We start from the raw sequence: 17414 nt of genomic DNA on the forward strand, positions 1-17414 counted from the left end.
TCCTTTCAAAGATAAAAATACCCTGGTGCTAATGAAAAAAAGAAATTTAATGTCTGTACTTAAAAACCAGCCAGACACCATGGGTCACAAAGCAAGAAACTCTTAGATAATAGGCTGCAAGCCAGAAAGAAGTGCTATTAATCTGCTGCACCTAGTGGCTCTTCTGCAGCTCCTACCAGAGAACCAGGATGGCACTTTGTCCACCCCAGAACTACTGAGGCATGCAGAAAGGTAGAGCACAACAGAGCCAGCAGACTGAAACCAGACAGCTACTGTGCTACCCAAGCAATTATTTCTGCATACTAGCTTTCTGTATCTCTAGGCAGGTATCTTAAGCTCAGAGGAGCTCATTTTCTGTTTTAAAGGCCCTGATGCTCAAAAGCAAATATTCTGAAAATGACTGCTGAGTGTCAGGAGCTACCATAAATGCTGTGACAATGAAGAAAGAACTGTTCATAAAGACTGTGTCCTCCCCTGCTCCCTGTGAAGGCAACTGCAAGTTCAACTGCAACCATTCACGTGTGAAGCTCTGCCAGTCTGCTTGCAGTCTGCTTGCTTACAGACTGCTCATGCAACAGCAGTATTACTGAGTGCGAAAGTTCCTAGGTAAAAAGAAAGAAATGTCAACCTGAAGAGACTGGGCTTTTTCTGATGGGAATATCTCCATTGAAATTCCTCCAAATCTAATATGTGAGACCACATAGTTTTTAACTAAGAGTTCAGGAGGCTAATTTAAATTATTTGCACACAAAAAAAGCCCAACAAGACCCAGATAAACATACATAGGAAGTTTATTAAAGAATGCCAGCTGTGAATGAGCAAATCAACTTTCTCAAAAAACGATCTACAGAAATAAAGGCCAGCATTTTTCACTCATTCCACAATCTAGACATTCATTGTCTGATTTGTCAAAGTTCTTAGCATTTTACACAACTTTCCAGATTCAAAGTGCCTACTGAGTCTTTGATTGACAAAGATTTTGATTGACAGGAAAGTTCTCTCAAACTGGGTATCAAGAAAAAAGAATCGAGAGAACACACAGTAAGGAACCACTAAAAACCACTACGTTCCAGTCATCTATTTGTCATTAGACAAAACAATCTATGACAAAGGCAGTCAGATAGAGAAGCATTCAATTACTTCAACCACATACTTCTTTGTGCATTGCCTTGCACATCCTCCCAAACAGATCCCATTCCTTTCTTGAAGGATCACCAGCAGACACCAGGATTAAATAGAACACTAAGTAAAGTTCCCATATTCAGTAAGGCTTTTAAGCACATGCGGAACTTCAAGTATTTAAAATGTACCATTACTATATAAAAAGAATAAGTTCTTGTTCAAGAGCTTTGCTGAATCAAGGCTTAAATACTAATAGGTATTACCAATGACTGATCCCTAAAAGAACCCTTGCTGAATCTTACTCTTTTGCCTTATCAAAGAAGTATCTGAATGTACTTCAGTCTGCCTGATGGCCCATTTTTGGCTCTCCACACTCGGTACTAAGCTCTGTGAAGCACACCTTTCACAAAGACACTGCAGAGGAATCGGTACAAGGAAGGTTGACAGTCAACAATGTCAAGAGCACAATATCACATGATTGACATTAATATTTAACTAATATGGAATGCCAAAATAATTGGGAATTAATTTAGGCTGGATTTGTCAAATGAGATGCCTACAGTTACATTCATAACCCAGATTTGAATGTTGACTTGAGCACTGCCCAGTTTTCAGAGGTGTTGAGAACTTGCAAAGCTCAGTGTTTCAGAACTTAAACATCATGCCATTTGTTGAAGTACCTAAATATAAATTATGTAACATAACTGGAGGTTAGGCTGACTTGCTTTAAGATGTTATTGATGAGAAAAATTAAAATCAGTCATTACTTTATTCCAACGGAATGACCTATGCAAGCACACAAAACTATGTGGTAACTTTGTGTTTCATAGCAGTATGGAACCCCCATACTGTAAATACCTGAAACCAAATTTCAGTAGCTAGAAAGCTACTTTCAAAAGTATTCTCTACAGCTAGTTTTCAACATGGACGCAGAAAAAAATAATACTGACATTCTTTGTTGTACACGATTTTGAATCATTTTTGGGGAAGATGACTGTAAATCATTTGGGCAAAGAAAACATTTCCATAGATGGCCAAATCACCCCACAGCTGAAATGCATCCACACAACAACTAAAAATAAAACAGATTTATGCATCAAACTAATGTAAGTGTTATCTATTACAAAGTGAAAAAAGAATGCAGCTCACACTGAACACAAACCATAGCAGGCTCCAAAGGAAGACCACATTATCCTACATCTACCAACTGATAATGTAAAATCAACAATTACAACCAAAAAAAAAACCTATTATACAAAAGTCACTTAGGTACAGGTCCACACAGAACTTCAGTATAACTGGTTACTGTCACTTGTTGATGTAGAAGATTAGCAGAGAAACAGAAAGCTACAGAGAGAAATGTGCCTGAAGCATAAGCCCTCTCTCCCACATACCACCAAGATCCTTTCTCATGTACTTACCAGAAGCCACACATACAGGGCAGAACCTCAGTGTAGGTTTCAAAAAAGCAAATTAACTTTTCTCAAAATAATCTACTGAACAACCAGAAGAGAAAGAAGTCATTTCTATGAAAGAGATAAACTCTACTCAATGTGGCAATACTGACCACTAAAAATCACCCATCAACAGTCATCTATGCCTGACACAGTATCAGGGTGTTTCTGTAATAAGATGAAATTGCAGCAGGATGAAAGGGGGTATAGAGGCAAGAACACTTCCCCCTTAAAAACAATATTAATGCAGCTGCAGCATGCATGTTCTCAGGTATTTTTCTTTACATTTATCTATATATTTAAAAACCCACATTCTTTCACTTTACTTCAGGAAGGAGAGAATTTTTCTCCTTCATAAACAAATGCATATCTATCTACATAAAAACAACTTCTCACAGAGCTAAGAGGGAAAATAGTCTCCCTCCTACAATTTCCTTTTTCACCCTCAAATGTCATATTATACATAACACCTAGCTACACGTACTTATAGAGTAATAAATGACTTCATACACTGTTGTATCAGAAGACATATGGAATGTTTGTAGTATTCCTAAAAAAGTGCCAATTTTAGGATAGCCCACATACTTGAACATTTGCTTCACTTTCATCTGCCAAAAAATGTAATAGGATGAGTGTTTGGTGCCTAGCATTATTTTTTGATTCTTATTTGTAACTGGAATTACTAAACATTTTATTAGGAGAAAATGTACTTAAAAATGTAACTTATGGAGAGAAGCAACTTCAGTGTTTTCACCACATCTGTTTCCTCTTATACAAGCCGTACACAATATGTAACAAATGGACAAAGCTCACTGAAGGGAAATTAGACATCTAAACCCAAATATAACCATACCAGAGTGATCTAGTCAAATGAGACTGCATGTTATAAATGTTTTTCCCCAGCTAATATCCTCAGTGTCTACATTTCCCTCAATGAAACTACCTACTCATGAACATGGGTCCTTTAAAAGGATTTCCCATCACAAAATACAACCAAACTGTGAAACTCACTGCCACAGAATGCTGTGGATGCCAGAAGTATAAATACATTCACCAATTAATTAGAGAAATCCATGGAAGAAGCATCTTTTAAGTGGAAAGGTGTGAATGCAACACAATTAGGAAATCCCTAAAGACTACTGGAAGCTGGGAGAGGATAATGGCTGAGACATCCCTGTGTGCCTACACTCGTATAATGGTACTGAGAGCTGACCATGATCAGAAAGGGACACTTGGAAAAATGAGTCTTTAGTGTGACTCAGTGCAATTCATGTCTTGCAGATCCAAAGTAAAGCTTTTATGTGAAACACAATCTATTCCATTTCATGCTGTGTGTCATACATAGTTTTTTTATATATTAACTGAAACACAATGGTAATCAGAGCAATGAATTGTCTACTGAAGGCAACGTACAGACAACTACACAAACCTCACTGTCACTCTGTATACTCACACTTCACTAAGAGCAACTCTGCGTTGCTCACCTATGGACAACACCTTTATTAACAGGAATAAAACCAAATATATTGTATAGGAATACAAAGTGAGAGGAAAAAGAAATGAGGATTAATGCGAATTAGTAAGAATGTTACAAAATTAAGAAAGTTGCTCTACATTTTCAACCATAAAATAGACTTCAAATATATTCCCCCATTTAAACATAAACCACACTACATTGTCTTGTAAATCAAAAGATGTATATTGAACCTATATTCATATAATGTGTTAATAAGATTCCAAAACAAATAATTATTTAGAATTATTTTAAATTCTTTCAATAAACAGAAGTCATCATTGTTACAATTCAAATCCATGATGAGATGTTTCTGTAAATAAAAAGAATGTCCCATACTTTCTGAATACAGTAAGTCATGCTAAAGTACCTAAGAAAATAATAAGTCTTTGGATGTGGCACCACATAAAACACTCAGTCCAAGAGCAAAACACCCTAGATTATGGGCAATTCCTCTTACTCAACGATGTACATCTGTTCCCTAAATAAGAGAATACAACTAGAATTTTCTGTGCCATATTTGAATATAAATTAAAAGTAAGCCTTATAAAACCAGATTAAAAAATGCAATTATTTTTGAGCAAGAGGATTAGGCTAGATGGTAGAAGGGGAGCACCATTTTGATTAACAATAAAATAGAATTCCTTTAAAAGAGCAAAAATTTAGCCAGAGCAACACCACACAGCAAATGTTCCTGTGGGGCTACACTCCTCTCTTGATCTAATGTGAATAAGGAAAAATATCAGGATAATGAAACAGACCTGGAAATCAGAATTTGTGACTTTGGTTTTCCAAATTTGATAAGGAAAAAATAAAGTAAAATCTGAAAGAATAGAATGGCATTAAAAGTCTGTCTCTTTCTCTTTAAACAAGGGAGCCAACCAACTACATGATGTCATTAAATAAAAATTAAAAAGAGATAGAAAATCATTAACGAAAATACTAACTCATGGACACCAATTGCAGATTTCTACCCATGCAAATTAACCATAAAAATTCCAAAAGGACCAGGAGGCTAAAACATCAAGAAGTATAAAAATCCCTGCACTTCAGTGGAGGATTGCAAGTTTAAGCCTATGGGATACAGTTCATTTATGAGTGCTTTAGCAGAGAAGGAGGGAACGTTCCTCAGGTATAATGCACTAGTAATTAAGTTGCTACATGATGAGCATGGCAGCTTTTAGGTTTCTATCACATACCATTTTGCCTTATATTATTAACATTACTCTGGTTAAAAACAATAGTAGTATGTGCTTTAACTTTGTACTCTGGATAGCTGCCTGTTGGACTTGACTTTCAGAGGCTTTCTGAGTGCAGGATATTCAACACAGTACAAAAGGCCATAAATAGTTTAAGCATCACTCGAAACTACCAAAAGATATCCACAGCTGAGCTACAAATTGAAGTGGAGGAACTCATGCAGACAATACAACCTTGGCAGTCAGCAAGGTGTAGACCTCCCAAACTTCCTGGTTGTTTTTCCTCTCACTTTGGGTATATAAAAAAGGGGAAAACAAGGTCTTTTTAAATTTACAGACTGCTATTGGGTTTCTTAGCAGTCAGCCCTGTTTCAGTTATGGGAAGATTATTTTCACGTGATGGGTAACAGAAGTAAGCTGAATTTATGTAAAGCATTATGTAAGAATCCAGACTAAATTGTAGCTTGTTTTCACCAACAACATACTTGGGAATCAAACAGATTATAAACATTAAGAATAAAAAAAAAGAAAAAAAAGCCATGTGATTTTACTTAGGATCTCAGTAAGGAGTCAATGTGGGCCAAGAGGCTCACTTTGCAGGAGGTATCATTGCCATGATACCAAGGCACAGGATTGCTCACCACGTTCCTTGACCACATGACCTCCGGTTTCTAGTTTTTCTAGCTTTGTTTGGTACTTGGGCATAAAATCTTAAGAAGATGGAAAATCTGTGACTGATGTTCAGGGACAATGAGGGTGGCACAAGAGTAAGAATTGATGTATTAATGGATCTCTGATACTACTAAGTTTTTGTACACTAATCTTACGCACCAACAAGGAAACAAAAAGTACCATTAACATAAGCAGTTGAGCAAAACTCCTGTTCTTATCATACAGTCTTAAAATGTTGTTAAGAATCCATATATTTTCCCTCATATATCTCCATGTCTTCTAACCTGTTACCATAATTTCCATGTGGCTTTTTCAGCACAGTTTAAAATCACAAATTTTGTGAATTATAAGCATTTTTCTAAATCACACCATAAAGAGATACCTGCATAAAGTAAGACGCTATTGTATTATAAAATACACTTTTGAAATAAAAAGTTTAGTTAGGACTCATTAGAAATGACCACCTCAATTTTTCAGGAGCATCCTTCAGGGTATGGAATTAGTGAGTACTCTATATTTTAAAAGACCTGTTATTAGTTCTGTAGATCTAACCCTTGCTGTACCACTGTCAAGAGTTTTGGATGAGTAAAATTTTGTGTGGTTATCCTATTCCCAGCAAAGGCAACTAGAAACTGTATTTCCCTGTCTGTACCATGTAGATAACACTTACTTTGACCAACCTTTGAGAAGGAGAAATAAGTTACATTCATCAAATTATTTGAAAACTCAGAGCATTATAAAGAGATTTGTTAATAGAACTTGTGAAGAACACACCTTTGGTGAAAAAGGTATGGTACAATAAAAATCTAAATACACAGTCTTCAGCTAGCCAGAATGACTTTTCATGTACTGGAAGGAGGAGTTGCATGTTTCAGCAATCTCCTTTCTAAAACCTTTTTATAACCATGAAGCATATGGCTAAGAATCAATGCAATGAGATCAGACTGAAGTTTATTGAGTCACACAGAGATCTCATTTATCTTAGTTTTTGGAAGGCAGGGTTAGGTAGGCTATATTTTCACATTAACATCTGTAGAGCATTCCAAAATCCTGGCATGGCCAATGACATGGAAGTTCCAGGTCCTATGATTTATTCTCCTCCAGTAGACATAAATCAGTGTGTGTAGATGGAATCCTTTCACTTCAACTACAGTAGATAGTGCAAAATAATTTTAGCTGACAAGTTTTTTCTTCACCTGTTTTTTTGAAATTAATTTACAAGTCATTACAATTTTGTTCAGCATTAAACCTATATATGTATATCCACAGACATTCTCCACTCATCCATTTGGCTGAAATTAAGACAAGAAACAGCTGAATAGGTCCTACAGTGCATTTGCATATTACACCCCTGCATTCAACAGGCAAACCTACATCTAATAATAAATACTGAATGAGAACAGAATGAGTCCATGGGTGTCTATGGTGAGTTTGATCACAAAGCACATAGGCTTTACGGAAGCTCACAGTTAAGTGCCTTCATTACTCAGTTCCTTTTATATATGGGTAGTATCTGACCTTTCCTTCAGACTGGCCAGCAGTGTTAAGTTTGTCTGATCAAATAATTTCACTGAAGCCTTCATCTGAAACTACAGAGGAAACTATTCATAAGTATACATAACTAGCAATGACTTCTGTTCAATTAGATTTTTGATGCAGTGGGTTTAAAATTCAAATTGGTACGAAAAAAGTATGAAAGAACACATTTGTCAAAACTGAACTTTAGCATGGTGTTCCATGCAATCCAGGGAAATAAGACACAGCATTTTACTAACCAATTTTCCCAGCCGAGTTAAACATCAAAATACCTTCCCTTGCAGCTTACACAAAGGCCAGACACAGAGACAAATGTACAAAGTATGACATTAGCCATACTGGAGTTATTAATGGAATAAATGCAGCAGTCAAAGGCTCTCTGAAGATAAAAGCATCACTCTTTCCCGTCTTCAGAACTTTGCCCAAATCACAGTCATATTTTCATATTTCTCAGGTTTTTTTCCCCCCTGTAATGAAAGAGTTTCCTTCATAATAGTAAATAAAAATTAAGTGCTCCTTCTGCGTTTCAAAGTAAAATGGTTTCAGTAATGATGCAGACAGTACAGTGTGCATCCTTCTAAGGAAAGATTTACTGTTCAATTTCAATTTAAAATTTTGTATTGCTTCGGGGTTAAAAATACTGTGACGTAATCATGCAGAAATCAATTTCTTACAAGTGAATTTGTTGCTTTATCTAGTATCTTAGTTCTGTGTTTGAGAAGGGTCATATTTACTAATTAATGCTCAGAATAAGAGGTTTTATAATGTAAACATATGTGCTTAAATCCAAGTCTTGCATAGTCAACAGTTAAAATAATCTTAAAAGCTTCAATGTAGAATGTTGACTAGACTTGGCCTTAAAATTCTTTCTGCAGAAGTAACTAAGCTAGAAAGAACAGTTATGTCAATCACTGATTTGACAGACAGACATTTACATCAGTTATGACAATTTCTGGTCTTACAGACAATCCACAGAGTTACTGTACAAATTTCAACTATTATTGTATTGAACTACAATGAAACTTTAAGCAAGATGTCTAGTCTAGTTTTAAAAATTGCAGAAGCTTCAACGCAGGAGCAAGTCACTGTGGAAAAAAGAGTTACTCTATTTTTGAGCATCATGCTGACAATTTACCCTGGCCCATGACAAATTCAAGATGGTTTACATCCTCTGAGAACTAAGCTCATTTAGATTACTTTGTGTTTGCTGAAGGCTAAGTGGGCATGGACTATGATCATAAATGAGCTGACCTGTAGCAAGTTCATATTCCATTGCAACTGTCCTTTCCCCCCCCCAAGCACTTATTGGACTATGCAAAATTATTTCTGTATTTCACTCCCTCACATTCAAGATCCCTTTCTATTCAAAATCTTTCACGTTTACTTACAGATGACAGTACAGTAACTTATGAATTGTTTATTTGAATTCATAAGGGATATAGCTTCTCAACTAATAGCAAGGGAAGGGATTTTGCCGTATCTCAAATCAGATATTCTTAACACTTGACTCTCAAAAGCAGGTTCAAGATTGCTTAGAAATGCGGACAAAACCCATTAAAAAGTAATTGGACCGATGAAGACAATGCTTTCTTTAGCTGAATTAGGAATGGCAGCTACAGTGCTCAGTATTCAAAGCAAGCTTTGCTGTCACAACTGCCCAAGAAAGTCTGCTGTCTTAAGGCAAAGCTGAAGCATCAGGGAGAAGACAGAAATGCTACAAACATCATATCACTTTGTCGGTGCAATGTTTCATCTTACCACAATTGCTCATGAAGTGAAATAATATGCTTAAGTGGTATACTTCATTTTCTAACTAGCCTCTCTGATAAAAGAAAAAGGGAAAAAAACCCTGTGGCTAGCATATAGTAGACCTTCAAATCTCTTTTGGATTCCTTTTCCACGAACTGAAACAGTGAGCTATTTTCTGTCCTCCCACTCTCACCCAGAAGCAATGTCTACTTGTCACTTAGATGCTCATGAGAGATATAAGTAGTAACAAGTTGTTGATTTCAATATTTAATTTATTGCCAAGAGTAGAAGCAATAAGCAAAATTCTGTTTGACTACGAGCAGTCAGCAAAATAAATACCATCACAAACAAGCCTGTACTCTTTAAGTGTAACTTAACCACACCTTACAACTCCTTTATGGCAGCAAGCCCTCACACAATGAACGTCTAATGAAGCTGCAGCGTCTCTACACTGTCTTGGATATCTAGATCTCTTGACATAACACAATTGAACTGTTTCTTGTTTGCTACATCTGCAATTCTTTTTATTATTAGCAAATTTGCAGTATAGTTGGTGACACACTGTGACTGAGGCTATGCAAGGCAGCACACATGCAAGCTTTTCTCTAGCACAAAACTTTTTTGGGGCCTGCAGTCTGACTCTCAAGTACCAGTGTGAAAAGACTTTCCAAGTCTACAAAGACTTGGAGAACATTACCCAGATGTGTTGTTAGAAGACTTGAAGGATATGTATTTTGGATTTTCAAGGGACTTGTCTTCTAAAAGCCGCATCAGGTAATACATGTTATTTTTGGTCTGAACTTGAGTGACATTTATTTTAATGTTCAAACAATTTCTGTTGGGTGTGTATTTCAATACTAAATGTACATTTTGGTAGTAAGCATAAACCTCCTGAGCTGAGGTTCCACTGAACCATAGTGCACTCTCTACGGTTCTCAATAATGGTTCTCTACGGTTAAATAAAAGCTGGTTTTACAGCTCCCTGAACTAAAGCTACGATTTTTAACTTTATTTGAAAAATAAATATATGAAAAATGTGAATATGAGCAAATGTCTATCAAAAGTTTTCAATCTGTAGAAATTTCCTAGAGATTCAGAATAAAGACATTCAGCATTGTAATGGCATACAACTGTCAGTAAGATCTCTACAAGCACTTCTAATTCCTGCAATAGACTTAGTAAGATAAAAATAGGGCAATGAGAAAATTGGAGTGCAATATTGATGGAGCATTGCCAATCACTGCTTTCATTCAAATGGGGATGTTTTGTTTGAGCTCCCCCATTGCTCAATGCTAGAATAAACTGCCTAGACAAGTTCCAAGCCTGCAGGTGTTCCACAAAGTCAATATTTTAAATACCACTCCAAGAACACCACCAGCATTATTAACTTACAATTTTATCATGTCTCAGGATATTTGTTGATTTTTTTTTTTCACACCCCAGTTTCTGGAGTCATGTAATGACAAGAAAAACTCACCTGTTGTATTAAATGAAAGCAGTTGTTGGAGATAAAGCCACTTAAATAAGTGGCTCCTTAAATAAGGAGCCTACAATGTTCCTTACCAGCTCTGGGTTATGAAGGTGGGTTAAAATGCAGTTCAATACAATACACGTTGCAAACATCTAATCACAAGCAGACAAAAGAAGTCTGCACTAGACAGTGCTCCACTCTCAGTCTCCTATAAAAACACAGATGGTAAAATGTTTCTTTGGCCAGTGATGCTACTTGCTCATTGCCAACAGCTAGAAATCCAGTAGGATTTGTACCTCATGAATACTTCCACCAAATTTTCTGGTAGTTTCCCTTAAACTAGAACCAGTATTTTCTTTCTTTTCTTTTGATTGAGCTTCTGCCAACCAACTTACTTTTGTGCAGCAACCAGTTCTCCAAAATACAGTGACAGACTGCTCAGACCATCTTAAAAGAAAAAATCTTGTGTTGATAGGATTATGACAGCAACAAGCCTGTAGCTCTCTATTCCTGTTGGATTTTGATGCCAGAAGAGTTCCCCTAGGAGATAAGAACTTCTTCAAACTCCCTGGGGGAATGTTTTGCAGGAAAGGAACACTTCAAATCTGATTTGTCCACTGAACCAACAGTACTAAGAGTCTGTTCAAATGCTATAGCAAATGCATGAAGTACAGCACAGGCAAGTAACTTTACCTTATAAATCATATCATTTTCATTTCCTGAATTCATAACCACAGTGATGCAATAATGGAATCTTTTGTATGTTTATAAGTTAGATGACACACAATCGTTCCCTACAGTAAGCACTAGTAATTTCTGTCTATTAAAATAATTGTTATATTCTATTGCTATGGTTTGCTTAATGGGGGGTTTTCTATTTCACATGCTGTATTACATTGGCAACAAGATTTCCTACCTTAGCCAACAGTATTGGATGTGACTAATTTCTAACATTCTTTTTGGAAGTCAAAATAAATCCACTCAGTTTTCTTTGTTTGCCATCTCAACATTCTAAGCAGGCTGGCCTTCTCACAAATTCATGTTGGTTGTCCCTAATTAACTTTTTTTCTTTTTAAAATGTTTGAATTACATCCACTTAGATTATTTCCATTTGAACTACCTTTCATCTAACATTAATCCCCAATTGTTGTATTTCATTTAAATGACAATCCCACATTATAATTTAAATTAAACTTTCAATTAAAATAGACTGTTCAGATTTACAAAAAAAGTCATTGATGTGGCCAATAATGATGTGAAAAATGGAGATACCCTCTTCAAAACTCTCTATACAAAGTACTGTATTATCTTAAAATACTACCATGTCTGATCAAGAAAGTTAACCCGTGCAGTTATAGAATACTTACAGGGATTGCTTTAGGATATTATTTTGCAATCCCTCACTTCTTAAATTACTCTCCATCTCAGTATCTTGTGCTAGTTAGAGGTAGAAGTTAATTTGCTCTCTCAGCTTCTGCCATAGCTGCCTCACCTATGTAATTAGCAAAACTGCTGAAAAGACACCTTGCAGATTTTCTCAAAGAGAGTTCCTCTGAAGGAAAACAAACCTGTCCTTCTGTAGAATAACACTCAAAGTAGCCGTGCAAGGTTGGTTTCTACTCTTCACACTGCTAACTAATACTTATGCATCTGCTTCACACCTTCAGTGCAGTAGCTGCTTTCCAGACACTTGAGAAGGGCAGCCTGTTATCTTTCAGACAGCAGATCAAACTAGATGTGCCATTTAAGCAAAATAACCACAGAATAGCTTGCTAAAAGTAACAACTGCACTGAGGCTCAACAGATGAGATGCAATGAAGAAATTCTGTCTATACAATCTGCTTCATCCATTTTTTTCATAATTAATTTTAATCTTTGTACCCTATGTCTCATACTTAATTTGTTTAATTGGCTGAAGTCTAGAATGGCCTTCAGTTGTCTAGGTCATTGAACTAGGAATGCAACCCTGCACTAGCTCAAAGTACACTGTCCCAATTTTTGCTCCTGGAGATTTATGTGAGCAGTTATTCACACTGCTTGTGAATAACTAGTTTGTCTAGTTTGTCTTTGCAAGGTACTTCCTGTTCTACTTGTTTTAATTGCCTACCTGTTATTCTACCAAAGCATTACCTGACTAGCAGTGTATTTACCATAAATACATATCTGTTTTGCAAACAATTATGGGTTTTCTTGGTGTGGATCTTTTATCATTCTGTTCTTTCATTTGCTTACAAGGTATATTTTATGTTCTTCCATGACATTAATTATATTATTGTGTTTATTTGCTTCAGTACAATGAAGTATTTATCTTTCCTCTCCCACATCATATTTTTTCTTTTCTACAGGTGCATAACCACATGGCATAAGAGCAGAAAGTTTCTGCATGTTTCATCTTAACTTTCCCATGCACAATCTCTGCTGGAAATTTTATGTGTTACATTTATTTTTCACAGTCAGTTCTCTGTGGCACTTTAGTAAATAGTCATTTAACTTTTATGCCTAAGAACATGGTGATTTTAAAATACTCAGCATTACAGATTTTGATTTTCTTAACCAAAACACAACTTACCATAGCTCCTAAAGAGTTTCACTCATTGTTCTACTTTCTGACACAGAAGATACAATTGGGCTGTGTACCTGTGGCTTGGGGTGCATTAAGCCAACATTTGCATGGCTTCATTTCACAATGTACAATGTGAACCAACAGTTCCTTTGAAATGCCAGTCCCTGAACACTTAAAAAAGGTTTTGTGATAAGGATCTAAGTCAAATTAGTTGTCTCCTTCTCTCTTTCCAGCAGAAAAGAGACATGATGCACTAAGAGACTTCATCTGTCTGTCTCTATCTACCCAGTAATTTGGCAGAGGAGATGTGCTTACAGTATACTAAACTCTAAGTCTCATGAAAATCAACAAGTGTGCAGAGGACTGTAATCACATTAACTGACCCACTCTCTAAAAGAATGGAGCCCAGATCCAAACCTGAAATTGAAGAATCCACAGAGAGATGTAACAGCGTACATACTTTGACTACAGAAAAGTCCCAGATAATCCTCAGATCAACTGTAAGACTCAAGTCCCTCAGAAGTCCATACCTTATGGAACATCTCCTTCCGGAGTTTTTCTCATCTCACTTTAATGTAGCATCTGCAGGTTGTGCATCTCACTTCTAGTTTCCAACTTTTTTTGCCTGCTTATATATATTGTTTAATAATTTGTAAGTTTATTTTCTTGCATTTCTACATCCATGAAGAGAGTCACCCTTTTGTATGACTCTCCTTCAGTTATCAAGCAGTAAAATTTCAATAAAGTTTTCAATAACTGTTCCTTCAGCTTATTTTTATTCCTTTTGATGATATCTGCTAAATCTATTTATATTCCCTTTTCCCACAACTCTCTACAGGTTAGGACTTCTGTTTTATCTGCATTTTAATACTTCTCAATTATATTTACCAGATTTAAAACCTATCTTTACATGTCCCAGAAAGCCCATCAAATTTTCTTCCAGAATATTCTTTCTATTTGATCCTTCCCACTCTTCCATTATCTCCATATATTGTCAACATCTTTTGGACAGCCTGTAAAGGGATTACTCACTTTCATGACACTGTTATTTCTACTTATTTAAAAGTACAAGCTTATCATGTCAGTTGTGCAATCCTCCCTCCCTTCAGTTTTAGTTCTTCTAAAACTGTTCTTCTCCCTTCTCTTTTTTCTCTCTTGGGCCTCTGTACAGAGTTATTTCCTCTTTACATTTTACATATTCTCCTGACTAATTTTTTCAGCAACAAAATTCAGACATTACATTAAATAAAACTAACAAAACATGTCTCAAGTATGCTCAGGAAAAAAAGTCAACCTTAATCCAATACTGTATAATAATAATAAACTATTTTAAAAAGAAAGGGACTGCAAACATCCTGGTCCAAATAATGAAGACAAAGGTGCAAATCTAGGCACAATTCTGAACAGAATCAACTAAAATGCATAAGAAAACCCACATAATTTATACTTGATCATTAGTAACATCCAAGTATCTGTAGGGAAATTTCCAGAAATTTACCAATTACTCCTAGTGTGTGAGTCTTTAAGTACAATCAAGTTAACAAATAAGTTAGCACAGTCCTTCTCAAGTATTGTTTCTTTCAAAGGAAGAAACTGAAGCCTCAATTTGCAACTATAATAGTAGCCATAATTCATGTCTAAACATTAAGTCATTTAATATATAACAGATAGAAAATTTCTTGCTTGATTATAGGGAAATAAAAAAGTGGTGGAACAGATTTATCTGGAGATTACTTAAAAGGGCAAGAAGTACATAATGTAAGATCTGTAGTCTGCAGCCCTACTGGGGCACTTAAGCAAGAATGGAGAAAGGAGACCTGCATTTTAATGACACAGCTGGCAATGAGATATGAACTTCACAAGGTTTCAAGGTAATCAACAGAGAACAGAGTGAAAGAAGCTGCAGAAACTAAAGTTAGCATTCACAACAGTGCTCACATACTGAAAGAGATTGCCCATAATATCAAAGCAAAAGCAGTTTTAGAACACAAAACATTGCTGGCATAGAAGTCCTTATAGGTCTGAATATTACTACCACAGTTTGAATTTCCCTCAAATTAGCGGCTGACTCTCAGTGACTGCTTTATAAGATTCAAAGCTTTATTTAGTTTTGATAATGTTAATACATATTCTTAAGGCATCCCCATTCCTGGGGAAAAATTGCCAAGTTTACTAGTAAGAACATCATCTGGGCTCTCTACCACATGGAAATACCATCAAGGCTAGGCTTCGCAAATGAAGATTTGGGGAAACACAGATCAAATCTAAATGGAGAGCCTGACTTTCTTAAGACATTTTTGGAGTCAGTCCTGAATGGTAACTAACCATTCCTGATTATGATGCTGAGTAGAGCAAAAAATTATACCAGCAAGCCTAGCACTAATAGAAATGTCCAGAACTGTGCATATTCTCAGGAGCTGAGAATTTTTTTTAGATTCAGTGGGTATTTTCCAATTTAAATACCTGGCAATTACTTTAGACCTTTGTAGGCTTTACTTAAGCTACCACATACTTGGACCCAACACAGTACCCTTCTTTCTTTCTGCTGAAGCCAATTTCTATTCAAAGCAAAAGTATAAACCAGTTGGTTGTTTTTCCTGAGGAAATAAAAGTAGCCAGAAAATCAGTATGATGCATTTGTCATTAACAGAAGAACATAACCATCACTCCTCAGTCTTTACAGGGGACTGTTTTGCAAAAGCACTTTCTACAGCTCTAAAATGGACACAAAAAGGAGAGAATAACCCTTTATCTGCTAATACCATATCTTAATTGAAAAATACACATCACAGTAACTCAAAGTGGTGGGTGTAGATTTTTTTCTACAGACAAATAATGCTTATCGCCAACATGAGAAACTGGAATTTAGATCTAATTCCTAAATTCTATGACATATGTTTTTATTCTGAGTTTTCCCCCATCCCCGATTCAAAGCACTGGCAAGAGAAATTGTATCAACAGATTTTTGGCACAGCCATGACAGATCCCACATTAAAATAAAAAAAAAAAATCCCCCAAAACCCGTGTGTGATATTTTCTATTTGAGACCAGTGAAAGTCCAGCTATCAAAACATGACCTGCCAGACTTTCAATATTACTCAACTGAATACATAAACCCCCTGAAATGTTGACGTGCAGACTAAGACTGCAGCCCATGGATTTGAGGTTCAGAGGGATCATCAGATCACTGAATTTTACAATCTGTGTAACACACACAAGTAATTTCAGGTGACATTTCGTGTAATCACCACAACGATTACACTCATGTTGTAACTCATGGATCCACATTCACTGAGGATTCAAGGAACTGGAGCTAAGGAAACATGCAGCACTCCAGTTTCTCAGAAGTACAGTCAGATACTACCCAAAGTGTTAGGCATAGGAAGGGTGGAAGAGAAAATACAGAGGAGATGGAAGCAAAGTACTGTAGTTAATGTTAGCATCTCAAGTCAGCTTACAGTACAAACACACACAAAGCCATATTTCATGTTACCATGGGAACAACCACCAGATTAGAAATTTTTGACCAGATTTACTTTTTTGTTTTAAAGGAGGAAAAAACCCCCATGACTGTCATGAATCCCCGGTGTATTCTTTATATAAGCAGAAAGTCATGTCAGAAAACACATTTAAAGTATGAATTCTGCATATGAATAACCTGTACCTTTATCCCAAAATAGTTAGCCTGCCCATAAAAGAGAGTTGTTTAGTTTCTCAAACAAACTGCTATTGTATCACAAGTGAAGAAAAGGGAAAAATGAGCACGTGGAGGCCTCTTTCAGTGCACACACATGAACTCGAAAACCTTCTCTGAGCTACAAGGTAAGCAGACTAGGATAAAAGGCATATCTGAGAACAGTGTTCTGCATGTAGATGGCTTCTTACATTAGCTGAAATGATGTCTGGGATCACTAGCAAGCTGCTGACTGTGTAAAGGAAGAAAAGAGAAGGTGCTCAGGCTGATGTCCTTTTCTGAGCACACAGTTTCTTCACTGCAACATTTCTCAGGCTCGGTGGAAGCACATGGCTTTTAGCTCATCTGATTATACAATCACCCCAGCAGCCAAATACTAGGTATGCTTCCAGGGTCCCAACAACGAAAACTAGAAAGATGTGAAGAACTGTGTTTGTCACA

At 36.2% G+C, this 17414-nt stretch overlaps 1 protein-coding gene and 1 long non-coding RNA gene across 8 annotated transcripts in view; one reads left to right on the top strand and one right to left on the bottom strand.

The window, feature by feature from the left end:
* ARL15 (ADP ribosylation factor like GTPase 15) overlaps positions 1–17414 on the bottom strand; it is a 274201-nt gene that overhangs the window by 25154 nt on the left and 231633 nt on the right. The window lies entirely within an intron of this gene.
* On the top strand, positions 6475–14372 carry LOC113981770. 2 transcript variants are annotated; one of them, XR_003538527.1, is made up of 3 exons: positions 6475–6748; positions 7230–7385; positions 13513–14372. It is a non-coding gene; the product is annotated as an uncharacterized LOC113981770 (long non-coding RNA). The 2 variants fall into 2 exon arrangements; XR_003538528.1 differs by lacking the exon at positions 13513–14372 and adding an exon at positions 10689–10822.

The sequence above is a fragment of the Neopelma chrysocephalum genome, unplaced genomic scaffold, assembly GCF_003984885.1.
Source record: "Neopelma chrysocephalum unplaced genomic scaffold, ASM398488v2 Primary Assembly neopelma1_96770, whole genome shotgun sequence".
NCBI lineage: Eukaryota > Metazoa > Chordata > Aves > Passeriformes > Pipridae > Neopelma > Neopelma chrysocephalum.